The following is an 18,688-nucleotide window of genomic DNA, read 5'->3' as shown; positions in this document are numbered from 1 at the left end:
CTTTGTGTATTTATTTCCATTCTATTGTGAATTGCTTTTATGGTGCCTTTCTCATAAGTGCTCACATAGTGTCCACTATCACACACATTACCACACTTGGTGAGTCACCCACCTTTGGCCACGTCTGTCGAGTGGTGCAATTCAGGACGTTGCAGTGAAATTACATCAGTGTGGATGATAAAAACTTTCTCCAGTATGGTTGACTGTTTTACAATTTCAGAGTATGGATTATCTAATACTAGAAAATATTGATTGACCGATCATCGGCCGGGTTGATTATCATTGCCGATATTTGGCATTTTGGTTTCACTCTTTAAATACAAAAAAAATAATAATAATTGGAAGGCTGCAGGATCAATTTAAAACTTAACGTTTTATTTGTGTATTTATTTGATTTTATACAATATATAATGAAAAAACCTTCAACAAGCCAAAATTTTGAAACATTTTAACAAACATGCTTAATGGCATTAAAAAAAAAAAAAAATATATATATATATTTTTTTTGTATTTTAACACTAATATTTTCTCTATTTCTCTGCCCCCGAAATATCAGCTATCGGCCTCCTTGATGACTAATAATCGGTATGGGTATCAGCCCTAAAAAAAAAAATAAATAAATAAATTATCAATCGGTTTATTACTACAAGGAATATATAGAGGTGTCAGTCGATTTAAAATATTAGCGGTGTCACTCGATTAAAATTTTTAACCATAATTAATCGCATGACTTCAATAATTAACTGACAATTAATCGCACATTTTACATCTCAATTTATATAAAAAATTTCAATAAAATATATATATATTTTCCTAATTTAAATATGGTTTTATTTTTTAGTCATTAATACAGTAATTTCATAACAATTTAATAAAATAAAATAAAATTTAAAATATGTATTGTACCGTAAAAAAAAACAAAACAATATATAGATTAATAGATAATGTGTTTTATGCCAAGTATTCATACTACTACTGTACTCAGTTGGGCTCATGATAATAATAATTGGATGTAAATATAACTTGGCTCTCCGATGAGATGAGAATGTGGCCTGCTCCTATTTCTGTCTCGGGCCCACTCACTCAACACCTAAAGGGAGGCAGCACAACATTGTGAGGATAAATGCGGCATTTCCCTGTGAATTATGGTTACGTTGATGTATCTCAGTGGCGATGTGACTGCCATCAGGTTCCGTTTCCCCCTCCCACCCGGGCTCCTCCATTACACGTAAACACCTCAGTACTGGCGACATCACTGCTGTGGCTCATTTCTCGCCACATGACAGCATTTGTGTTGCCTCCAGTATTTCACAAGTGTTTTTTTAGTGCTGCAGAAATGCTGTTGCTGCCTGCGCGCGAGCACAGAGGAGCTGCTGTGTCAGGCATTTGAATGGCAAAACGTGGAGCCGGCGTTAGCAAGCGGCGCTAAGCCAGCCGCTCCACAAATAGCAGCCTTAATGCCGCGCTGACTAAGTGCCCGGTGTTCTCAATCTGAGGGTTCAAATCATGACGTTGTCCTGCAGGGTTCTACACCTCGCCGCATTTTGCCAAAACGACGACGGCATCTTGCAAACTTTTGTAACTCTGACATGACTCGATCAAGTCTTTATCATGACTCAGCTTATCTCGTTTGCTCTTCCTTATTACCCGCGCATGTGACCCCAGCGTCCCGTTTGAGCCTGAAGTAATCTCGTCCACTTGCACACAAACTTGAATGAACTCTTTTGACCTAATTCAAATATCGAAAGTCACATGATCAAACAGCGATAGCAGCCATGACTGTATTTCAGCAATGTCCGTGTGCACAATTCTCACAATTTTATGACATTATGGATGTGTGCATGTGTGGAATGATGTTGGTTCAAGGCCACTGAAACAAGCTGAACTAGTTGAAAGAATAATTAAAAATTATGATTAATCAATCAAATTAAAGAGCAAACAAAATTTTCAACAGAAAAATTACCGGTAGTATGAAAAGGCACCCTCCTTGACTCACAAAGAAGCAGAAATATACAGTATAATTTCATATATACAGTAAAACTGAGTATGAGTCTTCTTCGCCTGAAGACTTCCGTCAATTTCCCCGCCACTCTTATGAGGTGCGCCACCTGGTGGCCCGCCAAGTAATTGCTCAATAAGTAATGAACAATGGAGCCGTTATAATAGCTGTATACTGGACTGGATGTCCACATTTTTTTGTGTAACATTGCAAAAGTAAATAAATAAAATGACTTAAATATTAAATCCAATTGAAATCAACATTCGTCAAATTGTGTGCTTCAAAAAGTCGAACCATAAAATGTTTTAAAATGTTAAAATTGAAGCTATAATACACATTTTTCATAGAAACGTATGCAAGACTGAGTATGAGTCTTCTTCGCCTGAAGACTTCCGTCAATTTCCCCGCCACTCTTATGAGGTGCGCCACCTAGTGGCCCGCCAAGTAATTGCTCAATAAGTAATGAACAATTGAGCCGTTATAGTGGCTACTATACTTGTGTAGGCACATCAATAATCTATCGGGAGACAAAGTATCACGATGTATCGTACATACAGCATGCTTAACAGAGGTACTACGTTTGTGTACGTCCAGTTTTACAAAGCCATTACCACTCTTCGTGCAAAGGGGTGAAATTGCTCGTTCTTTGTGTGCACGGGCTATTGATGGAGAGCTTTTCCTGTGAATGGAGAGGATAAGTCTTCCATGGACGGAGTGGAGCGGATTAAATATCCCCGATTACACCGGCTGTGAAATAAAAGACCCTTTGATGGCATTCCGCTGCGCAGTTATGCCGCTGACACAAAAGGCACAAAAGCTCGTCTTGATGAGTCACCCTACATGCGAGTCATCTTCATTGTTGTGTGTCAACTTGGCATTCTCCTGACTCCGGGTGTTTACGCGCTATATGTTAAGGAAATTGCGAATGCTGCAGTCATATGGAATGCAGCGCGCGCTGCAGTTATCCAGTGACCTTGCTGAGGGACACCTGCCAATCAATTAAGTCACAGGAATAAAAAAGAAAGGCAACGAGGAAGGTGTCCAAGTGCTTTCGAGCTGCCTTAACATTATTAATTAGACAACAGCAGCTTACTTCCTGTTATGTCGCTGTCCTGACTCTTCCTAAGCCTCACAAAGTTAATGGACTAATAGGATTTGTCGGCGTTGTGGACACGCTAACATCAGGGCGGGGAGGAGGATGAAGAACCTTGAACCTCCATCCTTTCCTCACCGGGAATAACCAACCTCACAGACGGACATGCGGACGCTCACGTATGTTTAAAATGAGGAAGACGAGTGAGACGAGGGAACTACCGAACGAGAGAAACCTGAAACAAAAAGGCCCAACGTTCTGAAGCTGTCCTACAGCAAAACATGATGACACTTCCTGCAACACATAGAAACTATTCGTGGTGTCGCAAGTGTGAAAAGTGCGCACAAAAATGAGTGTTCATGTTCACGTGCGAATGCAACGTCGAGTAAGTTCAAAAAGCTGTTAGCATCATGAAACATTTGTTAAAAACATTAAAGATGCTTGACTCATATTGAACCATTTTCAGCAGTTAAAAAGTTAATAGTTTGTCCAGAATGAATTTGACAACTTCATTGTTTTTCTTGTACAATTAATAACTTTAAAAACTAAGTGTTCCACTTGCTGTCGACTAAAGATGACATCACATGTGCTGAGGAAGTGTCGTGGTTTTTTTTTTTTTTTGTTTGTTTTTTTTTTTTTGCTTTTGTCATGGGTCTAGTTTTGAGTGGGTTTTGTTTAATTTATGTTATTTTAAAGAGATACTTTACTTATTTAGCCATTTTTTGCAGTCAAACAATATTTTGCCTATAATAATTTTATATTTTCATTATTTTTCATGTACAATTAGTCCCTTGAAAAAACACATTTTGTAACTTGCTGTCAACTGAAAATGACATCACAAAGGCTCAGGTAACCAATCACAGCTCAGCTTGTGAATGTCACATGACCAAACCTAGAAGATGATGTCATTTTCAGTCGACAGCAAGTTGCAAAGTGTGTTTTTAAAGGTACTAATTGTATGTGAAAAATAATGAAAGTATCAAATTACAGACAAAATATTAACTTTTTATTGCTATAATGGGATAAATAAGTGAAGTATCCCTTTAAGTTTCTGTTCCTTGTCTCGTCAAGCAACGTCCTGCCCTCCTGTTTACCTGACTTCCTCGTGTGTCAACCAAAACACCCTCTGCCACTTGTGTCTTGCTCAGCTGTGTCTCGTTGTGTCAATTACTGTATTTAGTCTCTTGTCTCCCCTACGTCTGTGTCGATTCATTGTTGCCCCCCCCCCCATGATTGGTTGTTACCTACTTCCTCAGCACGGGTGATGTCATCTTCAGTCGACAGCAAGTGGAAAAATTAGTTTTAAAAGGTATTAATTATACATAAAAAACAAATTACCAAATTAATTCTGTACAAAATATTCACTTTTTTGCTACTGAAAATGACTAATATAGAGTTTGTTAAGTACAGTTCAGTTGTATTCAATATTTATTTATTTATTGTTATTCATTCATTTAGGTACTAGTATTGAACTTTTGTGCAATACATTTTAATTGACTTAGGTACAGTTTTTTCCCCTTATATTTAAGTAGTGTTAGTTTTAAAACTGAACTGTGCATAATGGTACAGTGGGTTACAATAATTTTAATACACTTTTAAGGAATGAAATCTGTCACAATACATATAAGGAGTTTCCTTGTTACTGGAAGAATACTTGTGAAATATTACTAAATATTAACTACTTTGCTTGGAAGTCACCTTTAACAATGGTTAACAGAGCTTGCTTAACAAGTGGTAAAAGGGACAATGAAAAGTTGCATCACCTCCTCGTGGCTAGAAATCATCAGCAATAAAGCCTTTGATGGCACAAAAACAAACAAGGGTTGTCGTTTGGACAGGACAATGTGAATGGGAGGGAAAAACACTGGAATGAATTGAATTTGGCTCCACTGCGGACACACAGGGGACAAGGTGATGTTTCGTCAGGTCACTGAAAGTTCACCGATTGTGCTGCCATTGTGTGTCACTCACTGTTTTGTAAGTGCGTAACAGCGGATTATACAAAAATTTTATTTCCACTGACCTTTGCAGAAGGGTCGGATGGTGGCCGAGGGAAAAAGACCTTCAACGTTTCTCTACTTTTGGGGACATTTTTTCACAGGCCTTTTTGTTCAAAGTAATGAAGTCATCAAATTTATTCTCGACAAAAATATTCACTTTTTATTTATTTATTTATTTATTTATTATTAGTTTAAAACTGCTACGCTGGGTCAAAAGTAACCCAGCCAATGGAGAATTTGACCTAGAGCGTCGGGCAAAGATTTTGATCAAACGATAAAACTACTCAAAACAAACTGATGTTTTGTTTTTCAATGAGAAAATAGTTTATTTTTGTACCATCACTGAAACACAATATTAAAACTGGAGTCTTCTTCACAGTGAGTACTTTAGTGTATTTTTTTTTTTTAAACAAATACAAATCACTTTCTGTGAACAAATGTGTCTTAATTAAACACAATGGTCATGCAACATGTCAGTCAGTCACAGTCAATTGTTTCATTTTATAAACTGACATTTTTTTGTGTAACATTGAAAAAGTAAATAAACAAAATTACTTAAGATATTAAATCCTATCAAATCAATATTAACTAATTAACTAATATTACCAGTGTCCCAAAGACGTATTTATATTTTTTTTGTTTTGTTTTTTTTAAATGCTAGAGCATACAGAAGGCTTTGATACAGCCTCTAAACTGAAGAGAACGGTTGAAGCAATGATAGTTATTACAAAAACGGCCAGCAGGTGGCAATAGAGTATAAGAGATCAACCACGGCCATGTTGCAACAAGCTCTTTTTGACAGTGTTTTCACCAGGAATTTGAATATTAATGAAACTTAGCTATATTCTAATGCTAATTGCTGCACAACAGAAACAGAAACGGATAGAAATATACTTTTTTCCTGATGAAAGAAGAGACTAATTTTTCTTTTGGTAGGTTCCATGTTCTTATAGCAATAGAACACAATGTTCTGTGGTCCTTGCAAAATCAGTCAAAATCTAGTAAAACAGCTGGGAGCAAAGAGGGTTGGGTTGCTTCAGTGAAAATGGCTGGGAGTGAATGAGTTAATATTCCTCAGAAATTGTGTGCTTCAAAAACTAGAAACATACAATATGTTTTAAAATGTTAAAATTGAAGATGAACACATGAACGTGTGCAAAACCGAATCAGTTGCTGGACAGATAAACATCTTACGCAAGTAAAAGTAACCTCATGAGTCTTCTTCGGCTGAAGACTTCTGTCCATTTCCCCTTACTCTTATGAGACGCGCCCCCTAGTGGCCCGTCGAGTAATTGCTCAATAAGTAATGAACAATGGAGCCGTTATAGTGGCTGTATGTTAACTACAAATATTGCGATACATGCGTAGGCGTATCGATAATCTATCGGGAGACAAAGTATCACGATTTATCCCGATATCGATGTATCGTCAAACTAGAACGTTTGAAGGTGGTTAAATACGTTTGTGAGTAAATTTTGACGATAACATCATTTTAAGTGTACTTTTAGTAACATTTTTGCTTGGTTTTGTCACGTAAGCGCCTTGGCTCAATAAAGGTTGGGAAATACTGTCTTAGAGGATAACCCTCTCGTCGACCCCGAAACCCTTCCTATAAATACAAGCAGTGTTAGGAACCCCGTTGCGGCGGGCCGACGGGGTGAATCAGGTTGGCAGGGGAGCGGGGCTTATGTCATAGGTCCAAATCTAGCGTGGGGGCCAATTGTGTCACCTGGTTGCTCTGTGTACAAACAGTGGCTCGCTGTTTACTCTGCAGGTTGTCGACTAATGAGCTTACGCAAGCTCTCAAGAACACGCAGTCCCGCTGCCAGCGTCTTAACCGCAAGGCTCAATTTGGATATTGGGATTGTTTGCTCTTTAAAAACAGGATCAGTGAAATTTGGTTTCTTGGTACTGCGCGTGTACTTCTTGCATTAGATATGACAATTAGTGTTGTGTCGGTCACGACCGATTTGTTCTTTAGAACGAATCTTTTCAGTTGAACGTGAGTGAACGGTTCACTTCTTGAAGTGATTCGTTCTCTTCTCAGTTCATTTGAGAGCAGCCACGATCATGCCGTCAGCCTTCGCGAACGACCAATCAGAAGCTAGCGTCAGACGTGGGCGGGATTTTACTCCACGTGCAGCCTCACTATTGGTGTTCAGGAACGAGTCACTGAGGAAGCTTCCCGTTCGCGAAGACGCGAACGGATCAGTGAGCGAACGTGTTGCCATTTCCGGTTCAGGAACGATTCAGTGAATGAGTGTTGCGGCTGTTGCCATTTCCGGTTCGCGAACGAGTCAGTGAGTGAACGTGCTACCTCCATTTGCCGTTCGCGTACGATTCATTGAGTGAACGTACTGCCATACCAGTTCTTCAGTTAGTGAGTGATTGTAGTCTTGCCACGAGTGATTCACGATTTGCCAATGAAAGAACTCCTCACAGAAACGCCACGACTTCCGTGCTGGCGGGGACAACCTTTCATTATCATGTGTTTCTCCGAGCTAACGGCTAATGTGGTGTCTGTCAACGTACTGGGTTGGGGGCAAGCACGGGGGGGGGTTGGTGAACGAACCGGTGAACGAATCTTTTGAACGGTTCTTTTAAATTAACTGATTCTAGTGATTCAGTTCACCTAAAAGAGCTGTAATGCCCATCACTAATGCTAGCAGCTAGCTAGCAGAGATCAAAATATGACAAGAAGATAGCTTGAGGAGAAGAACTGACGCTACTATGAATAGAACGTCGTCCAAAAGTTTACAGTTCATGGGGTGAGCAGAAAACGACTGCGTCAGGATGACAATCCCAAAATGGCTTCCTGTTTAAAACACTCAAATGATTTGTTGAACCGAATCGATCACATTTTGACACCGCAATGGCCCTACACCAGACTTGACCTCCTCTCTTTCCACGCCGCCCACGTCAGAGGAGCAAATAAATGCGATTGCTTCACAAAAGCGTTGCAATATTCTCGGCTACGGTGAATTATGATGTGATGACACTCTGTGCAACTCAGAAATGAATGTGGCTGAGTTCCTGGTGTTGCGTGTAAACATCTCGGCTTACACCGAAGTGTACTTCTTTACTTGACAGCTGGGAAATTATACTGTAAACACAACTGGTGCTTTTCAGTCCAAAAAGAACTTGTTAGAACTGGATTCACTCAAACAAACTAAGAGATACTTTTTTGTTTAAAAGGTCCACAGCAATTATAAAAATGAGTTAAATCAGAGGGAAATAGTAATAGAGGTAGACCACTGTTTTTTTCAGAGCTGATATCGATTCTGATAATAAATATTGCCTGATATAATTGCTGTACGACAGTTTCTGCTCAACTCAACCAACTGCTGAAAGAGGTGTTCATGTACAGCATATAGTATAGCTGCATCTTTTTTGTGTGTTTACAACAGTCTCACTACATTTGATGCTGATCAGTCCATGTAAACGAAAGCATGAAAGCTATTTCCTGTCTATTTAACATGTGACCTGTTGACTTTGTGTATGTGTGACTAAGCAGAGGAGGCAAACATTTACTTTCAACATGGGATCATTCATTTGCAAATGAGGTTATGCATATGGTAACAGAATTTTCCTATTACTGCCAAGTCGCCACCCGCTTTTAAAGAAGTTCTGAAGAAAAACTATATTTAAAAAAATAGCCTTTCAAAACATGGATACACTGTAAATAATGTCTGTAGATTTAACGGGGAATTTCTGTAAATCGTGACATTAAAAAAACTGCAAACACAAAGAATATGAAGCTTTGTGAAATTTACATTAATATGTTGTAAAACTCTGAAACAAACAACTGTTGATTTGACGGTAAGAAATGTAAAAAAAAAAAAATCAAATTCCTTTGGAGAATTCACAAATTACTGTAATTTAAACACAGTAACTATAAAACAGAAAACATTGGGTCATAATTAAAATGACATCATTGAAGTGTTAGAACAACAATTTTTGTCAGTGTAGGTTCTTGGGTACATTTTGTTTATGCTAAAAGAAACATGCATTGTACAAATTAATATCACAGATTAGAATACAGTATTTGGATATACAGTAAAACCATATGTAAAAATACTGTTTATTTTTACAGAAACAAAACTGGAAGCTGTGGTAACCAGAATAATAATAATAATAATTTAAAAAATGGTGCAAATATAAACAACTTGCTTAAACTAGTAGATCCAACAGTCTGATTACTTATTTAAAAATAACAGGTTAGGGTGGCTCAGTGGTACAGTGGTCATCTTGCGACTGTGAGGTTGTTGGTTCGATCCCAGCGCATTATGATGGTATCAAATATTCATGAGCATTTTTTTTCAAACCATATTTTACCATAGAAATAGCATTTTTAAATGTAAATTTTAGGGTAAACATGTTTTTTTAAATGTCATTTTTTTTTAACAGTAAAATGTTGGATTAAGTATATTTCCCAATTGTAAAATCAACAGTGTCAATACAATCTTTTACCTTAAACATAGAAAATGTGTTACCGTAATTTAACGGTACACTTTCGGCAACCACAGCTGCCGGTACGTATTTTACCGTAAAAACAGCATTTTTCTTTTTACGGTGTAGATCATATTTTTGAACACAGCCAGGACATCTCTACCCACGTGGCTAAAGTATGAAGCACTTATATGCCTGTCAAAATAAAGTTGTTATACGGTGATAAGTTTAACTGAGCCTCGAATATCCTTTGTCACCTTGTACAACATCGATGTTTGTCTTGGCAGTTTGTAAACATTTTTCTTTTTACTATCAGCGTGAAAATAACCCACACTTGTGAATATTTTAAAGGTGACTAATTTTACTACAAAGTTTGTAGTAAGTGTAGTAGTACAAACACTTACAGTATGAATGAGTCAGACGCTCATGTGAAGGGAAGGAAATTCCTGTTCCTGTCCTCAATACGAAGGGAAATTGCGCCCTCTTTTGGACGTATGGTGAAAATGTAAATTAAAAAAAAATATATTACTAAGTGTACATTCCCAAATGACATTGAAATTGTCATGTTCCGGGGAATTCAGCCCTAAATTGACTTGACTGCAAATGGCAATCAAAAAGGGAGACAAGAAATATGACGACTAATTATGATGAGTCAATGTTATGCGGAGAGCAATATAGTAATATAACACATTGACTGTGTGTGCTTTTTTTTTTTTTACTGTTAGTGCAACTGAAAGTGTTAAATCATATCAGTCATTGAGTATAATTACCCCTAAAGGTCAGGCCGTGATTAGGGAATTAGATTAGTTTCAGTTTGAATATAGTTTTTAAGTTTAGTTTGGTCTCTCAGTGACCACATCGAATCAATTCTTCATTGTCACCAAAAACCCCCCCCCCCAAAAAAAACCCATTCATGAAATTTTGTTCTTTTATGACTTTATTAGAGGTCAACAGAAAAAGTGAGCAAATGTGCTGGGTCAAAAAATGATAATATTTGGTTGCATGTCTCTTGGCCATTTTCATTTCAATTAGGCGCTTTTGGTAGCCACCCACAAGATTCTGGTTGAATCTTTGACCACTCCTCTTGACAGAATTGGTGCAGTTCAGTTAAATTTGTTGGCTTGCTGACAGGGACGTTTACTTTCGTACTGTTCGCAAGTTCTCAATTGAGGACTTTGGGAAGGTCATTCTAAAACCTTCATTCTAGCTTGATTTTGCTATTTCATTACCACTTTTGATGTGTGTTTTTGTGTCGTCATGCTGTTGGAACACCCAGCAGTGTACAAAACCCAAAATTTGAGGTGATCTTTGAAAAAAAAAAAAAAGGAAAAAAAAAAAGGAAGTTAACAAGAGCTTCCTTCTTGCATGGTTCATTTGTTTCAATGGCCTCAGAGTCAGAGTCACTCAAAATCACACACAAGAAGTTAAGAAGCAATGGTATGAAGCTCATTTCATTGACGAACTTTTTAAGTCACCAAAATTGCTAATTTATGTTTCTGTTTGTATATTTTTGACCCAGCAGATTTGGTCACTTTTGCATGTAAACTTTTGATCGCAATCGCATTTAAGGTAACACTGCAAATATTCTCTCTACTACACATCAAGCACCCATTTACATTTACAGTAAGTATTTATAACAATAATTAATACCTATTCTGAACAATTCTTGCAATGACAGTACTCTACTGTATTGGACAGACACATGCAGTGCTTGGATGAGGCACAAGATGGCAGACGGATTGCACATAATGTTCGTCAATGACCACCCTAAGAAATTATTGGAAAGCGTTGCAAATTTCTGCTATTAACATGATTACATACAGTGGATTTAAAAAGTACACATCCCTGTTCAAATACCATTTTTTGTGAGATTAAAAAAAAAAAATAGACAGAAAGAGAAAAGAGATGAATCTAAAGTTTTTCCATTATTAATTGAAGCGTTACAACCCAATTGAGAAAAAAATAAAATAAAAAATAACAGCTGGAATTTAATTGCATTTTAAGTGGTGGTATGTCTATGCTGTCTCCCATTTAACATGGGTTTAATTGTGATTGGTTAATCCTAGACAGAGTCACATCCGCTTGCAGTTGACTGAAAATGACATCACAATTGCTCAGGGTGGCGAATCACAGCGACCAATCACGGCTCAGCTTCGGAAAAACAGGCGAGCCGTGATTCGTCGTTACCTGAGCCACTTTCAGTCAACAGCAAGGGGCAAAATGGCCGCCCCCTGGGATGGACAAAGATGGGTGGATTTTTGCTGCTTAACTCCTATTTCACAGCATTCATCAGAATAATTTGTTTAGATTACCGGTAGTGGAGCTGCATAGAAGATATTTTTAAAGAAATATTTTGCCTTGACTCCCCCTTTCATATTGTTTTTTTTTTTTGGTCTCTCTCCACTTTTTTTTTTTTTTGCTCCCTGTCAAATATTTTTCCATGGTGACACTTTCACTGCACTTCATATATAAGATGTGGATTTGAAGTTTTCTAAGAATATAAACTCGTCACTGTCATCTGAACAGCAAAAACATTCCCATCTGTACTAAATTTTAGTGGACACTCATGGGAACTGCAACATACAGAAAACAAAACAAAACAAAACAATATGCACTCTTGGGATTTAACTCTTTTAAAATTCCAGACCAAAATAGAGTGAGCAAAAATACTGGATGTATGTCTGAGCTTCCAGAATCCTCGAGGAGAATTATTGTTACTTTTATTGCAAATTAAATCACCTGCTAGCCAGTATGATTTAATGACATTTTCATTCATTCATGCGGAGCAACAACAGATGCTGTCACATGGGTTACTTTTAGCCCATTTAACCCACTTGGAAATACTTGAAACTTCTCCAATAGAAAAATCTTTTCTCCCATCACATCAGTCACAAGGACACACACACACAAATGGGAAAGAACCCATAGGTTATTTTCATGTTTCTCACACTGTGCCTTTTCTCCATAATTGGGCCTATAAGATCATTATGGAGTAAACAAAGTACATCAGGAATAGCAAGCTCACTGAGAAGTCCGGCGATGAGCTGATCCGACTATACTTGGACAACACTTTCAGATTATTCGAGTCTGTCTCAGGGAATGTAAATGGACGGCATGAACACGCAATGTGGCTCGCTATACAATTATAGAAATTTGAATAAGTTGCTTTTCAATTACACTCATATAAAACAGGATATGTAGGGAAAAGCCCAAAAGCACGTTTTTGGAAAAGGCTTGTAATACCAACTAAACCCTGTGGGGGCAGTAGTGAGCCACAATACATGACATGATCGATGTTTTTGAAGCCGCTATGCTGCAATATCCATGAACAACCAAACTAATGTCAGTGAAACTTGTGTATAATTCAGATACTTTAGACATCAAGAGTACTAATACTTTAACTCTTTTACTGCCACACGTTATCAAAAAACAACCCCCAATGCCAGCGGATTTCGAGCATTTTAACTCATTTTTTGAAGCAAACAGAATATTGTGTTTTTTTGCTACATAAACATAGGTACCACATGAAAGATCGCATTCCATTCTTTCATTAGAAAAAAAAAGTATGTTTCTACCTTATTCCGTTCTTTAGTAATCACCTTTTCAAAATAGATCATTTGAGTGACATTGAGCGAAAATTGAAAAGATACATTTTTTCCACAACAGTGACTTTAATACTAATATTTTTCGTTTAGTGACGCTCCGTCAAATTAGATTTAATGTTACAAAGGCTTTGATCATTCACGTCAGCCTTGAAAATGTTCTATTGCATCCGATTGCGTCATGTTTCATTGTAATCCGCAGCTCTAGTTAGGGCCCGAGCAGCTTCGAGGTTAAATAAACCCGAGTTGAGTTGAGTTATTCCATACACCGGCAGCCCATTGAATAGAGAAACAATGCTGCCATCTGCTGGCCATAGTTAGTGGGGTCAACTCATTGACCCGGCTGTGCTGCACTTGGACGTTGCACTGACCACTGATATATTAAAAAAAGTAAATAAATAAAAGTAGTTGACGTCACTTAACGTTTATGGCGGCATACATCGGGATTTTACGAAACGTTATTAAACGTTTTTGGCAGTCAAAGAGTTAAAATGATAGACTACTCTTTTATGCCCATTTCCATCAGATTACCTCAGATTTTGATCCCCCTTACAATCCTTCTCAATCAAAGTGACGACAGGACTGCTGCATAAATCCCAAACGGATGTGTTCACTTCAAGTAGCGGCGATGCCAGGGCTTCCCTCATCATGCTGTTTGGGGATTAAAGCCCGAGCTACCACTGAAAAATTTGATTGATATACAGCCAGGCCAAAAAACAACAAAAAGAGTGTAAGGAAAATGATGATGAAACATACATTTGTGTGTAATCTTTGCGTGCAGCCAGATGAGCAGTGATTAACACTCATATCCACTTCCTGATGGATGGATTAATATGCCGCCACTGAGCATAGCGTGACGACAGCATCGAGAGGACGTGACCCACCGTTGGCATAGTGACCGCAGAACCCCCACCCAACCCAACCCAACCTTTCTATCTACTTTGTGCTCGACTGCCAGACTGAGACATCCAATAATCATCATGATGCTAAATAATCACGAGTCTGGCCAGCTTGGAGGTTTTGGATTTGCGCGTATGCAACGAGAAAAAGCCGGAAGGGTTATTTATTTTATCACTAAAGTTGGGAGCTTTGACTACAGCATGTGTGTGTTTTGGAATGGTTTTGATAAGCTTATGAAAGACAACAAAAATACATCATGAGGGAGAGCTGGGCCACTGCGGTCTGGCACTTTCACAGGTCAATTGATATGCTTGCTTTTTTTTATTTTTATTTTTATTTTTTCCAGGAAACTAATCAATTGACTTCCTCATCTTACTTTGGAATACTATAAAATTAAGAATTTGCATGTCTTTAAAGCAGATTTGCCTCACTGAGAAACTTTTTTTCGACAAATCAGCTTTTGTCCTAAACTAATGACCCATCTTTACATGCTCTTACTTTCATTCAAAAAGATACGTAGCTACTGTTGCTATGTGCCACTATCGTTAATTTGATGGAGGAACATCCCGCGGGCAAATGTGTGGCTTGCAAAATGGTCATGAAAGAAGCGTCTCTTTTGTCACTTGGATTATGTAATCCTTACTCCATTAAATGCCAACCAAGCCCACCACTGGCACCAAAATGGATTCAAATTAATCAGCAACACAATCTTATTACTTTCAAGATTGTGAGCTTGTTTTGACACCTATGGGCCGATTTACTCAAAAGCTCGACAGCGTTTGTTTTTCAGCTCAATTTCGATTGTAAATCTTCTGGGCAGCATCAATTAATTCCTTTCCAATTCCTTCACTCCGATGATTAACGATGGATTTGGAAGAGGGGCGTATTGTTACCGCCATTTTGCTGCAGATAATCGCAGCGTTTATTGCAGCAGCTGACTTGTTCAGGATAGATAAGATGCTAGTTTCCCGAAAGTGAAACAATCAAAACAATCCATATTTGACATAAAAGTAATGGTGCTTTTCTCATGCCAGTTAGCATAAAGGAGAATATGGTCTGATATAACATGCCTATAATATTTAGAGCCACCTGGAGCTTATTTGTTTGGTATTGGGAGCTAGCCAAGATATCCTTTGACATATTGAGTCAATATTACTGTAAAGGGCCTTTGAGTGCTTTGTGCTCAATGAAAATATAGTCACTTCACCTCACTAGATTATGTTATAGGTTTATGGTTTAAGCAAGATTGTTTTGGTATTTACTAAAAAAGATTTGTGAAGCCATTAGCTGCAAAATCGACACACATGGTGCATTCACGCCAATTCCTTGAACCCATCAAACAGGCCTTACTTTATTTCACTCAGCAAACATCCCTGATCCTTTTTTAAATTGCACAAGGGGAGCTTTTTATTTAATTGTATTTTTTTTATACACAAAAAAAAAAAAAAAAAAAAAAAAAAAGAGACTAGATTACATAAAATGAGACTGGAGGTTACTTAAAAAACTAAAATGCCTTTTTGGATCCCAAGAGTGAGAACAATGATTTGTTTGGTATCAACAAATGGCCATGAAACGAAATCTGACAACATAAGACACAAAATTAGCCCTTTAGAAATCCTGACTCAAAGGACAAATATGATTTAGGATTCATTATGTAGTATCATGACGTCACAACGCCAAAATCATTTCATGCTGGGTTGGTAATGATGCAGTACTTTGCTTCGGGGATTTTTCGAATGAATTCTTATAACTGTTTCCCAGGTTAACTCTTGAAAGGCCTCTTTGCCTTTAGGTTTTTAACCATTTTAAGAATATCAAGAATAATGCAGCATTGTTGAAAACGTGGAGGGAACGGCCTGTTTGTCAATCTCGATTAATGTAGTGGCTAGCACCTCAAGGGCTTGTTTAAATCTCACATGGATGCTGTTAGATTGTCACAAATTAAATTATCAAAGTTTTTGTCAGTATCATAGTGTCAATTCCAGAAGACAGCAATTGCGCTATTGTGTCACAGTATTTTAAAATAACATATTAGGTGCTCTTCTTTTCCATGGGCATTCAAGTTGCACCCAGATGTAATGATGTCAAAACGGCTTAAAGGGGATGTGAGGAAGAGCAGATGGTGGCGCTGAGAGCTGGACATGCGCGGAAGCAATCAATAAATCTTTGCTGCAACCAGGAGGACAACACAATCTCATACACTGCAATTCATTCAAATTTAGTCAGCAAATATGAGACAAGACCGTTGATGTTGTGTTATATTTTGTAATCAGTAATTTATAGGACTATAAAGTTGGGAATTAAAGAATTTATATGCATGTGTGATTGTGTTGTTGACTACATTATTTTATTTTTTTGGCATTCATGACATCTTTAATAAAAAGAAAAATATATGTAACAATATAGAGCTCGGTTTCAATGTGTGCCAGAAACTAGACTACAGGAATGTTTAAATGCTAAAGGCCGCCAATTTTATAATACAAGATTGTATTTTAAGGTTGCACCATGTACCTGTAATAAAAAGTATATTAAAAAAAACATAATAAAATAAAATAAACCACATTTTTTTATGTACAGTATTCGTTGGGGAAAAAAAATGGATACAAAATCTCGCTCCTGCAGAGTTTCAGACACGCACATCATCAGTTGGTTTTGCTGACAAAATAAAAATAATGTTCAATTGTGTTTGAGAATGTTCAGTGTTTTCTGTAAAAAAATGTTTATAAAATATAAAAATAAAAATTGAATTTTTACTATTTTATTTTTTCAAGAGTATCCTAATTAGTATCTTAATATTACTTTGAATTAATAGGCTTCGCTGTGGCACCGTTTTATTAACAGTCCCAAGGTACTTTAGGTAGAAATTGAAGGCATAATTTGTATGTAATTCCAACCGTGACTTAATAAAGTTTTTTTTTTCCATAATAATTTAAACCATGGCAATTTTTGCACTCTATGGTCTTTCTGTCCTTTTTGTTTGGTGGTGTGCCATGAGATTTTTCTTACATAAAATATGCATCTTGATTGGGAACTTTATTAGGCTTTTGTTTTAACATTGACATTTTAATTTTATAATAACGTAGTTGTTGTGGTTTGTGTTTGTCACGTCAGGGGTGTGGTGGTGGTGGACCCAAATGCAGGGAAGCAGGGGGAGGAGGCAAAGAATGCGGTAAAAAAAATGTTTAATAAACAAAAATGAGGAGGATAAAAAAAAAAAAAAAAAAAGTCCAAAAGGGTAAAATGGGAGAAGGCGTGCAACAGACCCGGCAGCATGACATGAGGAAAATGACAATGAATCGACGCAGACAGAGGGGAGACAAGAGACTAAATACATGCACACACTAATTGACACAACAAGACACAGCTGGGCAAGACAAGTGGCAGAGGGTGCTGATTGGTTGACACATTAGGCAGTGTAGGCAAACACAGGTGGACATACTCAGGTTTGACGAGACGGGGGAAGCCCACAAGGACAACATAACACGGATCACGATATCACAGATCACGATAAGAACTCAAAGAAACAGGAGGACAAAATCAAACCAAACCAAAATCAAAGCCATGACCCAAGTAACAAAATCAACCCAAACCATGATAGTGTTAGTACAAAAGTAGCTTTGCTACCCCAGCTGAACTTTTGTCTCACTGAAAGCTATTTGATACGATGAATACAAAATTCCCGGGATAAAAGTGATACGTATTTATATTTTAAAGATGCCCTAAAACGAATGGTTTTCTGTCCTGAGGACATCCTTTTGGAAACATTCATCTTGCGTGTTTGTGCTCTCTGTGAAACACTTTTGACGTCTGCGAGGTTGGAGAGCGAAAAAAAAAAAAAAAAAAAAAAGAGGCATGTGAAAATCGACTGGGTGACAGTAGACGGGTCGAGCGAATGAGTGAGGCAGCGAGAGAGGAGCGTGCGAGAGAACTTGTCAAAACCTGGCCCGTTTGCTGCCTCACCAACTTTCCTTTCAGCATACCACTCTTTAGCCGGAACGCTGCGTGTGCTTGCGTGCTCGCTGCCCTCCTATTGTCAACGCGTTGGCTGCTAAATCAAGGAAGTCGCCATTTCTCCCAGCATACTGACAGATTTGATTGACACCGATTGATATTATGCATAGCAGAACGCATTACAGCCTCATAATGTGCTGTGAAATTATGCAGTACATATAGTATTCAAATGAAATCCCTTAAGGCGACAGTTAAAAAAAAAAAAAAAGTTCAAACGCTGCGGCCTTAAAACACTATAAAAGTGTAAAAAGTGTATGTTTAACTGCAAACTGGCCACACACAAAAACACACACTGACAAGTACCAAATCATGTCTGCGAGCAGCTTCCAAAAGCTCCTCTGGGACGCTTGAGAGTTCCCAGACGTCAGTTTGAAAATGATTACGCACAGCAATCAGGTTTTTTGTTGCACATAAATCAACTCCCATTAATACATAATCATGTTTTGTCTATTTATGGTGTGGTATTTATTACGGCTTACAAATATTCTATTTACCGCTTTTGCACAACACATAACCGCATGCCTCCTCGCCGCAAATTGATTTAGCGCTGAGGGACAAGGACTTCAAGTCCTAATAGGTGGTGACAACTTAAAATAAATAATAGCAAGAAGTGAAAGAAAAATACTGGAGATGG

This window comes from Festucalex cinctus, chromosome 16 (genome assembly GCF_051991245.1).
Source record: "Festucalex cinctus isolate MCC-2025b chromosome 16, RoL_Fcin_1.0, whole genome shotgun sequence".
Taxonomy (NCBI): Eukaryota; Metazoa; Chordata; class Actinopteri; order Syngnathiformes; family Syngnathidae; genus Festucalex; species Festucalex cinctus.
This window is presented reverse-complemented; position numbering follows the sequence as displayed.